Genomic DNA, 18452 nt, shown 5'->3' with positions numbered 1-18452 from the left:
ATGAAGCATGTATAGAAGCAGTATGGCTTCAGAAGGTGTTTGCAGGATTGTTCAACTAGGAGATAGAACCGATGGTGATACATTATGATAATCAAAATTGTGTGAAGTTTTTAGAGAATATTGTGTTCCATGACAGGTTGAAGCATATTGAGATCAAGTACCACTACATTTGTGACAGAATGTAGAGGAAATAAATAAGGCTCGAGTACATTGGCATTAATGAGCAAACAACTAATATTTTGATGAAGAAGTTTCCCAAAGAGAAGTTTGTGTACTTCAAAGACAAGTTGGGGCTTGTGGCAATTACCCTTCTCGTTAAGGAGTGTCGATATGTCACCAGCATGGATGGACATTCTCATGAAAGGTAGAATGGTCTAAGTGGCCCAGAGTGCTCCCCTAATAGGGTTGAATGAGCACCTATTGGTGAGGAGACTTGATTACTTCCCATGAAGGGATGAGTAAGGTCTAGATCTAATCACTCCCTAGAAGAGGGGTGAGTGAGGTTTGTTAGCATTGAGACCCAATCACTCCCCAAGGAAGGGTTTAGTGAGGTATTTCAGCATTAGGGCCCAAAGTGCTCCCCAAGAAGGGTGAGGAATTTATCCCCAAGAGGATTGAGTGAGTACTACCCAAAAGGTTTGAGTGAGTGCCTACTACTAATCCCTAAGAGGGTTCAGTTTCAACATTTTGGTCTACTGAGAGGGCATGCGATTTGAGGATCCCTCACTCTAGAGGAGTGCATCCTGATATGTTGATGTTAATTCATGGGTTAGGTACCAACTAGGATATGGGTACTAGTGGATACTAATGGTAGATGATGATGCTAATTATGATGATGTTGATGATGATTTAATATAACCTTTTCTTAGATAAATTTGTCAACTTGAAAACATGTATGAAAGTCATTATGAATACCTCCCTACATAAGTGGGAGTGTTGAATTTGTAACTATGGTCGGTCTTCATAATGTATATTTGGCCACTTGATGTATTTGGATTGATTATTGTAAGTCATATTTTGAATGCTAGAGTCAAAATAAAAATTTATTTTGAGTCAAAGTCCTATTGAAACTTTTAAAAGAAGAAAATTTTAATTTTGAAATTGAAATTTTTGGCTCCAAGTTTTTCATGTCGGCCTCCCTCCAAGTCAAGTTGTCTCAGGGAAAAATACACGCCCATTTGACCCTGCAGATCACTATATAAACAGAGTTCAACCTCATTCTTTTTGCATCAATTTTGCACTCTCTTGTGAAGAAAATTTATGGGCATCCTAGCGAAGATCAAAAGGGACAAGGAGGATGCAAAAGAAGATGAATTTATCTCTCTCTCTCTCAAGCTCGCGCACATGGACAATATATTCTTCTTCTGGTTCACAATATTTTCAAGGCATTTTTTTTGTAGGGGGGTGAAATTTTGGGTAGCTGAAAGGGTCGAAATTCTGGGGTAACTGGCAACTATAGGAGGGCCAAAATTCTGGGTCAGATTAGGAAGAGTGAAATTTTTTATCAGATTAGGAAGCTTGACTTGGAGGGTTTGAGCAGGTTTGACTATAGGTCTAGGTGTGTCTCTTGTTTAATAGAATAATTTCTCTATTGAAAAGGTTGTTGGGTTTTCCCCCTTGGTGGGTGTTCCCAGGGTAAATATTATCTTATCTTTGTGCATTGTGATATTTATTGTTCCATTGTTCTTGTATGGTTGAATTTATGAATTATAATTGTTGAATGATATATTGGAATAATTTAAAAGAAGATCAACTTCAAAATTAATTATCATTATTTCAAAAGTATTGTGCTAATCCATATTTCAATTAGAAGATTAACATCTCCCTTATTTTTTTGGCATACCACACATTCAACCAAAAAAATTTGCACATTTTCTTTAATTTCTTCCCAAAAACGCTTGCTATATCCTATGGTATATTTTCAAGAACCTTGAATGTCCTCCTACATGAGAAGTCTAATTCCAAAAGGACCTTTTGTTTAAGTTGAGAATTATTACATAAGTATATACCACAACAAATCATTCTTCCACATAAATATTTCAATTGCATTGGGGTCCTCATGTATATGTTGAATGATCTTTCATTTAGTTTTCTTCTTGCTTCTATTTTATCCTTCTTCCACCCATCCAAATTGTGGAAAGGAAATAGCACATGGTACCCTCTATGTCTTTCCCTTTCCCTGAGAATGTATTTGCCACAATATTTTGTTTTCCCATTGTGTAGATAATTTCAAAGGCATAACCTAGCATCTTTGTAACCAAGTTGTGTCACTCTTATGAAGATAGTCTTTATTCTAATAAGTACTTCAAATATCACAATGTATTTTTACTTTGAAGTGTCTTCCTATTAAATATGGATGCCATTTCTTAATTGTGTGTACTACGGCTAATGTTTCTTTTTCATATATGGGTTTGAGTAATTTCTTTCCTTTAAGTTCACAATTATAAAAAACAAGGGGCCTTCCTTCTTGCATCAAAACTACACCAATGCCATGGCTTGTGGCATCACACTCCACACTGAAGGTTTTTGTAAATTCGGGTGTGCCTGGGATGGGAGTTATACACATACCGTCTTTAAGTGTTTCAAAAGATTTGGTTGTTTCTTTTTTCCAACAAAATACTTCCTTATTAAATAATTTTGTTGCGGATGCTACCTTTTTACCATAATTCTTGAAAAAAGTAGTTTAATATCCTATGAAACATAATAATTCTCTGATTTTTTTCATGGTCTTGTGGATTGGCCATTCCCTCATAGCTTTGCTTTTATTAGGATCCACTTTGACACCTTCATGGGATAAAATATGACCCAAATATTTCACTTCTTGAACTCAAATGCCACATTTGGAAGGCTTTGCATATAATTTTTTCTCTTCTAATAGTCGTAATACTCTATCAACATGGTGTATATGCTCTTACCAATATTGGTTGTAGATTAGTATGTCATTGAAAAATACTAACATAGATTTTCCAGGGAAAGTTTTGAAAATAGAATTCAAGCTTTTAAATGTTGAAGGTGCATTAGTAAGTCCACATGGCATATCTAAAACCTCATAATGACCTTCATGGGTTTTAAAGATTTCTTTGGGATGTCTTCTTTCCTCATTCTGATTTGATGTATACTTAATGGAGATGCAACTTAGTATTGAAAATTGATCCATGCAAACCATTTAATAATTTATCAGTGATAGGAATAGGAATCTCATCTTTGATTGTCATTTTGTTGAGTTGTCTTTAATCTAGACACATATGTCATGAACCATGTTTTTTATAACCATCACCATTAGTGAAGAGAAATCTTTGGCTAGGTTGAATGATGTCAGCGTCTAACACTTTTGAACCTCAATAGCACTCTTCTATGCATATGGATACCCATAAGCCTAATTTTAGGTGGTACACTTCCAAGTTGAAAATGAATAGCATTGTCATTATCTCGAGTAGGTGGAAGACCCTTAGGCATCTCTCCAAATACCAAGGAATAATTGTTGATAACTTTTTGGAGATCCACTAGAGCAAAGGATATAGATGTTTGAACATATAATGAAAAAAAATGTGCAATTACACCATGGTGTCCATTTTAAGTAATTTTGTCATGTTATTAGAGCTTATCACGATAGAGGGTTTCCCTTAGATATCTCTATGCTCAATTTCCTTTCCTTTTAAGGAAAATCTCATGAAAATATCTTGAAAATTAAGGGTCATTGTTCCCAGTGATTGTAACCATCGGATCCATAATACAACATCAACACCACCGACTTGGATTGAAATAATGGGTTTATATAATAAATACTCCCCCACATTCATCTTGATACTATGACACTTCCCTAAATAATTTATGGTATCTCCATCTGCAATCATTACTTGAAATTTTGATGTTGGATATACAAAGAAGTTAAGAAATATTTTCCTATTTATAATTGATGAAGTTAAGGGTACTACCTAAATCAATCAAAATTGTTACCTTTTTATTTTTTCATATATCATTCTATCTTGGTGGTTTTTGGGTTATTGATGTCAACCAATGCATGACAAGATATTGTTGTAGTAGTATCTTCTAGCCCTAATTCTTGTGATGGTTCCAATTCTTGATCTTCCTCATCTTCATAGTCTCTGTAGAATAATTTCTTATCAACGCATTTATGCCCCTTACTGTACTTGCTATCACAGTTGAAACATAGTTCCTTTTCTCTTCTTTCATCGATTTGTTGAGGTGTCAACATTTTGAATTTAGGAGAGGGAGCATGATGTTGTCTATAGATATTAGTGATCAATTTTCTAGTAGCCATATTTTTACTTTCAACTTTCCTTTCTAGACTGGAAGCATGCTCTATGGATTTAGGTTCAAAGAGAAATAGCTCATTTTGGATGCTTTCTTTTAAGTTCCCATAAAGAGGTCTAACAAATTATCCTCTAAAATGTTCTTTACCTTGAGACTCAACTTTTGGAATTGTTAAACGTGTTTAGTAATTGGATCCTTTATCCAAATATTTACTAGTTGACTAAAGAATATATTTCTCTTAATATACTCATAATGAGCTATCAATTCCTCCATAAAAATAGACCAAGATACAATATAATCTTTTTTATTTTCACAAATTCGTTGATATCATATAGATTGATCTTATTTTAAATACATGGATGTCATATTTACCTTTTGTGAGGTTTTCACTTGGTGTAGTTCGAAGTATCGTTCCATTCGAAATATCCATGTTATAGGATCATTACCATCAAACTTCATTATATCGATCTTCAAAATGTAGTAGCTCCTTGGTGTTGTCTTAAATCCCCGATGATGTGGATTTTGAAGTGAAAAAATAAAATTATAATTCTCTGATCCACTTTTTGTTCTCTCCAATATGTGATTGATTTTCAACACAATTTTCCTCCTTATTTTCGTGATTTTTGTGGATCTCAATATCATGTTAGGCTAAATCCTCTCCAAGAGAATCTTCTCTATGGAATTCATGGATCTTATATTTCTTCCTTATTTTCGTTCATGGACTTCTATATTTATTCATTGATATTTTTCATTTCTTCCTTGAAATTATTCATTTCCTCCTTATTTTCTTCATCCTTTGTTCCATATGTAACAACTAACCTTCAAGCTTGGATACCCACTACAAGACATCTTCTATTTCTTCATTAGTCATGGATGATATTTCTTGAGATTTAAGTGTTGAAGTAACTTTTTAAGCATGATTGTGATACACATGAGTAAATAAAAATGCTCCTCCTTTCCCTCTTTATCACAAATTTTGAATTTCCAAAAATTTATCTTTTAATCAAAGGTTATGCCAATTTTAAGTTATGTACATTTCAAAACCATAATTTGTAGACTATCTAGGTGGATGACTTTGTCTTGATATATCTATGAAAAATTAGCCCTTCTAAATATTAATTTTTGGCATAAAATATTATAATATGTCTTCTATACAATTCCACACATCTAACCAAATTTTTGTGTGCCAATTGAAAGTTATCGTAATTTTCCCAAAACTTGTTGATTTTGGCATATTCCTAAGAGTAAACTTGTATAGCATGCCACATTCTCAATTCTTCAAATTTGAGTATAATTTTTTACTTGGTGTACTTTGGTATGTCTCCTAAGATCTCTAAAAATTCTAAATCCTAAATTGTCCCATAAAAAAATGTTACATCAAAAAATCCAATATCACTCATTTGAAACTAATTTTAAGACCATTCACAAACTGTAACATCCACAACATATAACTCTTGAATTATAGTGAACCAAAATATGAAAATTTTACCAAGCATAACTTGAAAAACTTTTTAATTAGGAGAGGAATAACATGTTTAGAGTTTATTTAACCCAACGTTTCAGACTTCCAAGTGGAGATTAATGATGTATCATAGAGCTAGACATATGTATGTATATAGCTTCTGGAAAGGATCAATCAGAAATGATTTAGTCGGCCAAGTTTGTTTGATATTTGGAAAGAATTATAACTTATGTTTATTTAATTGTTATTAAGAATGGTTCAGATTATTAGTTGATTTAATTAAAGATTAAAGATGGAGATTTCATTCTTTAGAAATGTTTTATTTGAATTTACTATATCAGTCCAATGTGATTAGTTGATTTTGATATGAAATTAGGGTTTGATTAGTCATTAGGGTTGTTTTGAAAAATGAATTTTCATTAATGTTTCACTTATTTATTTGACTTATTTAATATATTGAATGTTAATTTATTGACTTATTCAATATATTGTTTCTTAATTACAATCTTATAATATTATTATAATGGATTTCCTATAAAGAAATATAATTTTTAATTTTTAATATCTAAATAGTATGTAAATTTATAAGCTTTGATTATTTTGAATTGTTTATAGATGTATTATGTTTATTTAGTTTATTATTTTTATTATTTTTATTGAAAAATTAAATGAATTATCCTATAGGATTGACTCTATAAATTTAATTAAAATTTTTATTATATCTAACTTGTAATCCTATTTTATTAATATAAGGTTGGGGTTTGAATAGTTATTAGGGTTGTTTTGAAATATGAATTTTAAATGTTTTGAAAAACTTTCTCAATATGATAAAAATCTCATGGTTTGAATCTTCCTAGAAAATTTTTCATACCAAATATTCCAAGATTATTGGTTTGAAATTGATTTCAAGACCATTCACAAACCCTAACTTTCACGGGATATATCTCTAAAAGTATAGTGAAATATTATACAATATTTTTATTTGATGTACTTTGAGGTGTCTTATCTATCTTCTAAAAATTTCATGGCATAAAACATCTCCAATTTTTTTATAGAAAAAATTCTAAGAAGACTTGTTTGAAGCAATAAAACCCTAGGATCATAGCTTTGATACCAATTGTCATCAAATGTGTGCCTTAAAATGATAAGAAACCCATAATTATAGTCTACTTTGAGGGGGGATGTACTTTTACAATTAATATTATCTATAAGACAATATTTGATGATCCTAAGACTAAGTATCCATAGTATATATAGGAAACAAAGGGTACAATTATAATGAAATGGTACAATGAAAGGTTCTATGCAACATAACAATATAACAATAGAAATTTAATAACTCAATATTTAGGGGTTAAATAAAGGTTTTGGGGTATACATGGGGTTTATATAGGGCTTGACACCCTCAAGCCATAGAATATTACTTTAGGGCTTAAGGGTTAGGTTTCCAACCCTGAGTATGGTTCAAATCCCAAGATCCATATGTGGAGTTCAAAACTTCCCAATGGAACCTATATATCCACTTAGAGGCCAAATATCTACTTGGGAGGTCAAATTTGGTGGTTTGAGGCATTTTTATTTGTCCTTGATCCTTAGAAGTTTCCTTTAAGGCCCAAGGCTTGGCTTTCCTCCCCAGATCATGGTTAAGGATGTCAAATTGGGTTCAAAAATGAGTTATAGAACCAAGAGTAGCATACTATGGATCTATAATGTGATGACTATGGATGCCATATAACCACCCATGATAAAGAGTCTGAAAGGAGAACATACATCAAGAAGTGAAACACTAGATCATTGTAATGTTATTTCTATACTCATTAACCCATTAGATTTCTTATTGATCAAAAATTGGTTAATTAATATGAATATAATGGATTTCTAGAGGGAGGTTTGAGAAACAAATCAATATTGAAATGACATGCCATGAATCTATCCTCAAATAAAGGAAGCAAAAACAACAAAATTATAAGCAAGCCTAATTTCTTGTGTGCATGAATGTGTTAAGGCTAAAGAAAACAAGCATGAATGCTTAAGTAAAGAAACACATGCAAATGCACTAATGAAAGAAAAGTGCATACACAACATGCACTAACGCCTCCCATAAGCATAAATTAGGTGAGTATGTGGAGATAGAATCGGTCCCCAAAAACGTATAGCCATGTACCCATGTATAAAAATTCCCCTCAAAATGGAGAAAGGTAAAATCCAATGGGATCACCCCCTACCTTTACACCTTATACCCCAAAGAGGATAGAATTCCAAAATGTGGCTAGTTACTAATCCCCAAGAGCCAAAATTAACGACAGGACAATGAGGTGTGATCTAATGGTGGTATCTCAATAAAGTGCTATAATGAGTGTGCTAAAGTTGAAGGCTATTACTTATACTAGCACCAACCTACACCATAATGGTCAATCTAGTTAGAGTGTTATGTATTAAAACCATAAATTAGCATAAGAAACTAGAGTACACACCATCTACACCAATCACGAGAATGGAGCACAACTTCAAGACAGATAAGAGAGGAGTTACAAAATTTTCTTAAACAATAGGATAACCTCCTCCAAATACTTCAATACAATCATACATCCAAATCACATGTTCCATAATAATGGCTACATGATATCTATGTATACTTATTCACACTTTGTGCATGTGATCCCTTTATTAGGCCAACCACTATTACATATTCATTTAACCCCATATATTCCCCTCTTGGGATTATATAATACACATTTATCCCTATATATACCCACTTTGTGGTCATATCATAATACCCTCCTTCAAAAAGCATGAACCTCAAAACTTTTCCATTGATGATGGTCATTCCATCCAAGCTCAATTCCTTTTGGTCTTAAACCTTGGCAACTAAATGTTGCATGGTTTTCTTTTCTTTGATTCTATGTGTTGTTATTGTGATTTCTCCAATTTTTTGTAGTTGTTGGTATTGATAACATCCCATTTAGTAATGGTTTTGTGATTCCCTATTCTAGGAACATTGTGGATTATTCCATTTTATTCTGCAGTAATGTTGATGTCAATATTATTTCCTTTCTTGAAAACTTTCTTGGTAATGAGGGTTCCGGTATGGTTTCGCATGTGGTGATTTTCTTTTATTTTTCACACCCATTTCATATGTATTATTTTTAGATATGATGACTTCTCTTGATCATTTATAAGCCCCTTTGCGATATTTATATGCTATAGTATCTATTTCCCCCTCTCTTGGAGTGGATTACTCATGTTTTTAGATTCCATGCTTGAGCGCTTAAATAATAAGCTTCCACAAACACCAACATTTCATATTTCTTAGCACCGCATATTGAAACCACCTTAATGCACATGACCAAGCATATAACCCAAGCGTTACCTATATATTGATATATTGGAAATACACCAAGACTTCAAACATTTCTAATATGGATCTGTCTCGATATGAAAAAAAGATAGTAGACCTTTTTCCCATAATTTCATGTCATTGGGTGGTCAATGATATTAGTTATCAAAATTTCTACAAACCTAATGAAATTTTGATATGGTGATAATCAACATGATGGGCGATAGATGAAGGGAATATTTTTTTCTATTCTTCCCATTAGTTGACAGCAGTAGCACTAGGATATCATATATCAATAGAATAGGAATACAAAGGGAATCATTACCAAAATTTTGAGGTTGGTATGGAACCTCAAAGAAGAACCACGATACTGTGATATTGGTATATCGACCAAATGAGGAAGAAAAAGAAAACACTACAAAACATCAAGTTCGGTATGGAACCTTTATCGCAAAACCTTGCTACTAAATGTTTCCTTTTTTATAGGAAAAATCTTTATTGATAACAATATTCCTATCACTCGAGGCACGTGAACTGACAGAAGCATAGAAGAACTTGGAAATTGTAAGTTTTTCACCCTTTATGTGGTGTTATTGATATATCACCAATTTGTCTGTTTTTTACCTTTTCAACAATTAACTCTATGCTTGTAAGCTTAAAGCTAAATCTTGCTATCGAAATGATTGAAGCCTCATTTGGAACCCCTCTTGGAACCTTGAATGGATAGTCAAATTTTGACCAAGAGATAATTATATAGAAATATATAGGAGCTCAATAATCAATAATTCCTTTGACCGAAGCCATTCAAGATGTCAAAAAAACAGGGGACCCAAAAACTGCCAAAGTAGTCGAGATATGTAGCAATTGGATCCCCCATGTATCCATTATTTCTAATATTTTTATGCCATAAATTATAGAAAAAGGCACTTTATTATTACCCATTAAAACCCACAAGGTGGAAAATATATTTCGATGTCATCAATGTTAAATGGACACATGGAAGTAGAGCGCTGAGTAAGTTTTTTAACCACCTCAATGTCATCTCCGATGACATAAAATTTACCATGGAAATTGAAGAGAAAAACAAAATCACTTTTCTTGGTGTGTTAGTTACCAAGAAATTTAATGGAACCCTATTACACTAGGTTTATAGGAAAATAAATCACATTAGAAGTTACATTCACGCTAGTTCCCACCACCGCCCCTCTCAAAAAATTGGTCTTCTAAACACATTGGCTACAAGAGCTATAAGGATCTTTGATAGTGATCACATTGATCAAGAATATAAAATTTGATTAAGGTATTAAAAAAATTGGATATAAATAAAATGACATCAAGAGATCTCTCAAGACGGTTAAAATAATAAAGCTCCACCCTGTGACCCTCAACCACCCAACTTTATCTACCTTACATCGATGGAGTAACTGGAAAAATAATAAAGGTCTTGAAAAAGAAGAACTTATCTATTGCATTATAGCATATGAAGACCATCAGTCAAAGCATGAAGTCTGTCAAGGATGATATGAACCAACATTAACACAAAGGAATCTATAAGATAATTTTATCTTGTGGGAAATATTACATCAAAGAAATTGGCCTATCATTTAATATTAGGATGAAAGATCATGTTTTTGATATTAAACATGAATGTATACACTCTTATTCCCTTGCTGATAACTCCATCAGAACCAAGAATCATGTAGGGCTTGAGAACTCTGAGATTATTACCAAGGAAAACCATTACTTGAAAAGGTGCTTTAGGGAAGCCATTGATATTATTAAGAACCTTGACAATCTAAATAGAGACCGAGGTTTATAAGTAATTTTCAATTGGATTCCCCTTATCAATATACTCAAGAGCACTTAGATTCATTTTCTTATCTCACTTTATCTCCCATTTTATACCTCCCCTTCCTTTCAACCTGGTGAGCCCTAGTATTGCACCAAGAGTGATGCAACTCCAAAGGGCTCCTCAACTCTATTTATCAGCTCGGGGTTCATACAAACTTCGAGGTGACAATATGATATACACATTAGATTTGATTCTACTCATGGCACCCTCAACCAGGACATTTGATCAATAGTGATCCAAGACCATTATTCCTACTTAATTAGAAGGAAGGTGCAATTCAGAAGCTAGCCCTAATGATAAAAAAGGAAAATTATTTTTGAACTTCAACTTGTAAATTCTATTGAATCAATTCATGAAAAGATAAGAGCTACACTACTTGCAGAAAGGGAACTACATTATCCTGCAATCAACTGTATGGATACCAAATCTACTTGTAGACAGGAAGCTAACCTAAAAAATCATAATTCAAAATTCCATGCATCATCCATCTACCTCACACTTGCATATAAATCAATGTTCTATTTGTGCTAAATATGTGATAAAGAAACTAATGTTATTCTATTTTGCAGTGAAGGAAAAGGATGGTTGGAGTGTCTTAAGTGCTTCCCTTGATCATGGAGTCATAGATGAGGGTCAACCTACTTCTAAAATGATTCCAAATTGCATCAAAGGTCAAAAGAGATGGTGAAATAGACTGTTATAGGTATGCTATGGGAGGCTGCTATAGGTGCCCTGTATTGTTACAAGAAGGCCTGTAATGTTAGAAGAAGGTTGCTGAGAAGTTTTAGGAGGTAATAATGATGGGTTCAAGGGATGGAAAGGTGGATGGAGGTTGGGGTAAAAGGATGAAAGGTGGCCAAAACCCCTAACCAGTCTTAGATCCTTTGGAAGGCATTTTTTTCACTAGGAAAGTTTCTCGTGGTGATCTAAGGGAATGATCTCAAGAACATAGTTTTGAAGATAGAATTCGCAATTTATCAAAGAGGGTGAGGAAGTCCAAGATAGAGGTGATGAAAGGCCCCTCGCCTGCAGATCCAAATAGCCCGGCAAAATCACATGCATATACCCTTTTATCATTGACAAAATGAAACAACTAATAGTGGAAAAGATGAGTTGAATTTAAATGTCATCTAATCTGTGCCAAAAAATCTGATCTAGTTAATAAATAAACTCCTAAGCTACTGTAAGCACATGCAAAACAAAATGACTAACATAGACCTTCTTCCAAGAAATCATAAACATATTATTTTTGGATGGTGATTGTAGATCCTTCCATTCATGCTCCCATGGGAGAGATGAGATAGAGGTTGAAATCACTATATTTTGAGGTGCTCTTTTTTGATGAAATGTAGAAGACTAATAAGCACTCTAAGATAAAAAGAAATACTAATACATAAGACGAACCTAAGCCACTGGGGTTGGGCCCAAAACTAAGAACTTCAGCCCTATGGAACTAACTCAATGATTAATCAATAAGAAATTTCTCATTATCATTGCATAAATGTCAAATACATCACATAACTAGTCAAAAATAGCATTGTCAAGTGCTTGAGCTCGATATCTTCCTAGATGAAAACAAAGTTCGAATCCTAATGAGCTCCTTTGCATGTTTATTTATACAAGAGGCTAGCTACTAGCAGCTCACTAGAAAATAGGAATGTTTGTCGCCCAAAACTCGAGAAGGGTGAATCTTGATATTCTTTAACTGCACTTGCTTGGTTGCCAATGAGCTCCTTAGCATGTTTATTTATACAAGAGGCTAGCTACTAGCAGCTTGCTAGAAAATATGAATTTTTGTCTTCCAAAACTCGAGAAGGGTGGATCTTGATATTCTTTAACTGCACTTGCTTGGGTGCCAATGACCTCGTCTTTCTTGGTTTCCAATGACCTCGAGCTAACGAGAGAAAGTGTGGTGATCATGGCTTATTGGAGGAGTTAAGGGGGTGGACAACCTCCTAAAATCTCTCCCTGCTTTCTACTCCGATCTCATGCATGGAAATAATCTAAAAAATGCTCCATTTCCTACAATTAAACCATAGTAGGCCACATGACATAGAAAAACATCTTTTACCCCTCTCACTAAGGATAATATAACAAAATTGTAAATAAATGTGAGAAAGAGATAGTTCTAAAGCTAGAGGATGGAATTATGACCCTTATGATGTACCTATTGATGAGCCTCATCATCAACCCCCTATTGAAACTGTTGCTCATCCTCTGAGCAACTCAGTCATTTATGTCCATTTCTTTCATGGCCCTGGTGGCCTCCTTGACATCCCAAGGTTCCTCAAATGGTGTGCCTTCTTGGGGATAGAAACCTACATTCTTTTCTATCTTTGTCCACTCCTTCTACTCCTATGATTCATTTCTTCCTTCTTGTAGGCCTAGCAGCAAGGGTGGACTGAGATTGAGTCCTATCCAATTGACTTTTAATATTTGCATGATTCTTTTGTACGTGGGTTTCCTCTCCAATGCATTCCTCAATATTTCAAGAGAGTGATATTCTTTGATCTGGATACTGTGGGGTAAGGCATTCCATCTCCTTTGGAAGGCTTGCTGGCTTTCTATTCCCAACAACTTGAGTGTGTCTTCAAAATGTGAGATGGATTGTTCCTGGGTGGCAAGGTATTTGGGTGCTAGGTCAGCATCATTGGAGATGATGCTATGATTGCTAATGACAACCATTGGGCTCATTAGCTTTGCCCTAATATATAATGGTTCATTTTCTTCCTTTTCCATGACTCTCTTTACTTCCTCAGCTCTTGCCTCCTCATGAGTCATCTAGGATGCTAAGGCCATCAGTTGTGTATCCCCCAATTTTGCATTGTGATCCCAAATATTCATGTCAGTCAAGGTGAGGTTATGAATGTAAAACTCAACCAATTTCACTCTATCCTCCATGCTAGTTTGGTTGCAAAATTTAATGAACAGTTTGTAATATTGAAATGGAACAGACCCATGTTGTGCTAAGGTTTTGATTTGGAATTGTAGCCAATTCTCTTTGAGAAAGAGTGCATAAGACTTGGATGGATGTCTACACTATAATGCCTCCATGGAGAGGCTTGCCATTGTGGCAAGCTGGGTTTCCTTCTCCTGCATCTTCTCCCTCAACCATCTAGTTTTTGTATGTAATTTCTCCTTCATTGTGGACTCCCTCTCTCTTAGATCAATTAATTCCTTTCCCATCTCAAGGACCTTTTCTTCCATGAGACCCACATCTTCCACCTTCTTAGACTTAGCAACTTTATTCCATCTATGGGTTCTTCCTCTTTCTATTCTAGCTCATAGAAAAGTGGGACTACAATTTTTTGGAGAATAATAATTAGGGGAATTTTGAGGTCTAAAATGGGCGTAGTAAGGAAATTATAAAATAATAGTGGAAATAATAAAATAAGATTAAATTACATCATCAAATTTTAGAGGGAAAAAAGAAAAAACTATTTTTTGAACTCGTATTTTGAACTTATCTCCCTATGGGTTTACTCAAATTTCAAGTGGAAACACTCATTGGATGCAAAATTTGATTCATAATCCAAAGAGTACCCATGTTGCATAGTTTTAATGGTCCCTACTACACGAAAAATGAGAAATACATGAAAAACGTGATTGCAATCACGTTTTTTCATGTAATTCTCATTTTTCATGTAGCGGGGTCCATTGAAAGTATGCAAAATGGGTACTCCTTTGATGAGTATTTAAATTTTTAATCCAACAAGTACTATCGCTCAAAATTTGAGTAAAACCTTAGGGAGATAAGTTGAAAATACGAGTTGAAAAAGTAGTTTTATTATTTTATTGTTTTTTAATATTTTTACTTTTTTACTCCAAAAATAGTGAATCATGCCCCATGGTTGACATCATCATCTTGAATCCTATTGGTTCTTATAAAATTTTTTTTTTTTTTTTTTTTTTCTTAGGAGGCCCATTTTAGACCTCATAATTCCCCTAATGTCTCCCTCCTTCAATGAATTCATAATACGAGCTTAGGTTGGGTTGTGGACTAGGCTCCTAAAGCTATATGAAGTCCTTCTCAAATGTTTTTGGGGAGGTTTCTACCTCCTGTAGTTGTTGTGTCACATTTTGCCCCTCCTGTAGCATCCTCTACCCCTCCTGTAGCACACTCTGTTTTTCCTATAGCATGCTTTTCCCCTCCTATAGGTTCCCCTTTTCTTCTTGTTGGAGGGTGGTTGGTGTCTTGGGTTATTTGAAGGAGGTTTATCTGGTGGTGGGCCTCCTTACATATGCTATAGGAGTATTTGTTATGGGCTTTGGAGAGGTAACCTATTCGATTTTTCTTTAAGTAGGCCCACCTCCTCTTTCTTGCTTGGGGACTTTTCAATTGTGATAGGGGTATTTGTGGGATTTTTTGGCCTCCCTTGATTGATCTTGGTGCTTCGGGTCTTAAAATATAGGGGGGCTTGCCCTTGTCTCTTCCTTACAGGTTTGACTAGGGTGCTCAAGGTAGCTAAAGTTGCAGCTACCTTTTTTTCAGTGGGTCCTAGAGACAAACTTGCTTTCTTTGGGGATATCTCTGTTTCTCTAGGCTCAGTAGTCTTCTTATGACTTGATTTTTCCTACTTCTCCCCCTCTTGCTCTTCATCTTGTTCTTTTCCTACCTTTGCCTTTGGTTCCTCCACTGTCCTTTCTGCATTTGTTTCTCTTTCCTCTTCTTCTGACCCTACTGCTTCTTCCTCTTATTTCCTTGCCCCTTCTTCTTCTTCCTTTGTTTTTCCCTCAATTTTCCCAACACTAGAGGTTCAGGTCTCACCTAGTGTGAGGGTGTATGTGTCAATGAAGGCTTCTTTATCCATGTCTATGAATTTGGACCAAAGGACATGGATTCTCAATTTGTTCAAGGCATCCGCCACTATCAGTTCATATAGGCCATTGTGGTCTAAGTGTTGATGTTTTCCCTCTCTCACTTTTTGACTCCTGTCCTTGATAGACTGTAGGAGGAGGTATGGAACACTAATCCTTTGAGTAAGAGGAAATTATGCCTGAAATATGAGTTCATGAAGTAATCTAAAGTGGTAGGAATAGAACACACTCAGCCTTCCCTAACAAGAGATGTATTTCAGAATATGGTAGGCCACCTCATCCTAAGGATAAGGTAGGCTTTCCCTCCTAACTCCATTCTTGACCTCGAAATACTTTTCATTGGTAGTTAAGAAATTATTTTTAGCAGTGACGCTTGTGGCTTTGTCTTCTCTGCTCCATTTGATCCCTAGAGGTAGGGTTGTCACTTTACTAATTATTTCAGTTCTGAGTGAGATATCTAACCCCATCACAACAATGGTGGCATTGTCCTATGTTTGTGAGTTCAAGGCCATGGAAAATTCAAAGGCAATGTCATCACCATACCTGTTATGAAACGAGCTCAAGAAAAGATAGAAAAGATAGATCAACGCCTTAGAATTCAGCCTCTTTGAGGGGGCAACCTCCTTTACATTACATAAATGAACAATTGTTTGATGATTCAAATGACAAAACCTCCTTTCTATATATAGGAGTCTAAGGAGTCACAATATAATCCAGCCGACCTAACAATAATAATATAAAGCCACAAAAATAACAATAGAGGGATTCTATGGGGCACAGAAATAACAATATGGGGGCAATAGGGGCACAACAATATAAATAAGGGGTATAACTATAATAGTAATGGGGTAATCACTAGTATTATAGGGACCCAACATGCCCCTCTCCTTCAAAAAAGTGTTGTCCTCAACGCTTGAGTAATTCTGGATACTTCTACATAAAATTCTCATCCTCCCATGTGGAATCTTCAGCGGATAAGTTCTTCCACTTGATAAGATACTCTGAAATTGATCGATTTCATAGCTGTCGAATTCTTGTTTCTTTGACTGCTTCCGGTTCCAATATAATTTTTCCTTCCTCGTCAAGTTCTGGCGATATTGTTTGAATTGGGAGCTTGTCGCCTATAACCTTCTTTAAACATGAAACATGGAAAACTGGGTGCAATCGAGAAGTTGCAGGAAGCTCCAATTTGTATGCCATAGTACCAATCTTTTGCAACACCTTGTACGGACCATAATACTTTGGTGATAGTTTATTATCCTTCTTAGCTTGCTTTAGGGACATTTGCTTATATGGTTGTAGCCGTAGGAATACCCAATCACCTACATCAAAACTTCTTTCACTGTGATGTTGATCTGCCTGTTGTTTCATTCTATTTTGTGCCAACACGAGGTTATCCTTTAAGAGTTGGAGGACTTGTTGTTGATGTTCGATGTGATGTTCCACTGCCTGAACCTTAGAATTTTCTCTTAAATATGATGTTATGGATGGTGGTTAATACCCATAAAGTGCCATAAATGGGGTCATTTTTGTTGTTGTATGGAAGGAAGTGTTATACCACCATTCAGCCAGAGGCAACCATTTGACCCATTGTGTCTGTTTATCAGATACAAAGCAACGAAGATATCCTTCCAAACATTTGTTTACTATCTCAGTTTGCCCATCAGATTGAGGATGATAAGATGAGCTATGAGCTAACTGAGTACCAAGACAAGAAAATAATTTTGTCAAAAAATTTTCAGTGAAAATGGGATCTCTGTCACTTACAATAATCTTTGGGTTTCCATGTAGCTTTTGAACTGTTTCCATAAATGCAGTAGAAACTGTACTGGCTTTAAATGGGTGTGATAATGCACAAAAGTGTGCATACTTGGTAAGTCTGTCAACTACCACCATGATGACACTCTTTCCCTCAGACTTGGGTAAACCTGTGATAAAATCCATTGAAACCTCCTCCCAACGTTGGCTTGGAATGGATAAAGGTTGTAATAGACCCGGTGTCTTAATTGTTTCAAATTTATTTTGTTGGCAAACCAAACATTCCGCCACAAACTTTTGAATATCTGATTTAAGGCCATCCCAAAAAAATTCCTTCTTAACCCTGTGGTAAGTTTTTAAAAATCCTGAGTGCCCTCCTAAGGGAGAAGTGTGCAATTCCATAAGAATCTTTTGTTTTAGCTGGGAATTCTTACAGAGGTATAAGCGATCTTTGTACCATAACGAATCATTTTGCCAGCTAAATGTATCAGAAGTACTGGAATCTTGTTGTAGCTTTCGAATAAGTGCCCACACTTCTTCGTCATTCTTCCATTCCTCCCTTGCTTCGTTTATCCAATCTGGTTGGATAATAGAAATGGCACACAACAATGCTTCCACATCCTCATCCTTTCTTGAGAGTGCATCTGCCACCACATTTTGCTTCCCTTTTTTGTAGATGATTTCAAAGTCATAACCCAACATCTTTGTGACCCACTTTTGTTGCTCTTCAGAGGATAATCTTTGTTCTAAAAAGTATTTAAGGGTATCATGATTTACCTTGAAGTGTCTTCCCATTAGGTAGGGTTGCCATTTCTTAAGTGCATGGAGTATTGCCAACATTTCCTTCTCATAAATAGCTTTGCTTAAAAACTTTCCCTTGATTGGACAACTTTCAAAAGCAATGGGTCTTTCATCTTGCATTAGAACAGCACCAATTCCATTTCCCGAAG

Source organism: Pinus tabuliformis, chromosome 4_2, assembly GCF_031772625.1.
Source record: "Pinus tabuliformis cultivar Carrire ecotype Pingquan chromosome 4_2, CPIR1, whole genome shotgun sequence".
Classification (NCBI taxonomy): domain Eukaryota; kingdom Viridiplantae; phylum Streptophyta; class Pinopsida; order Pinales; family Pinaceae; genus Pinus; species Pinus tabuliformis.
The sequence above is the reverse complement of the archived record's forward strand: the minus strand, read 5'-3'. Positions refer to the sequence as shown.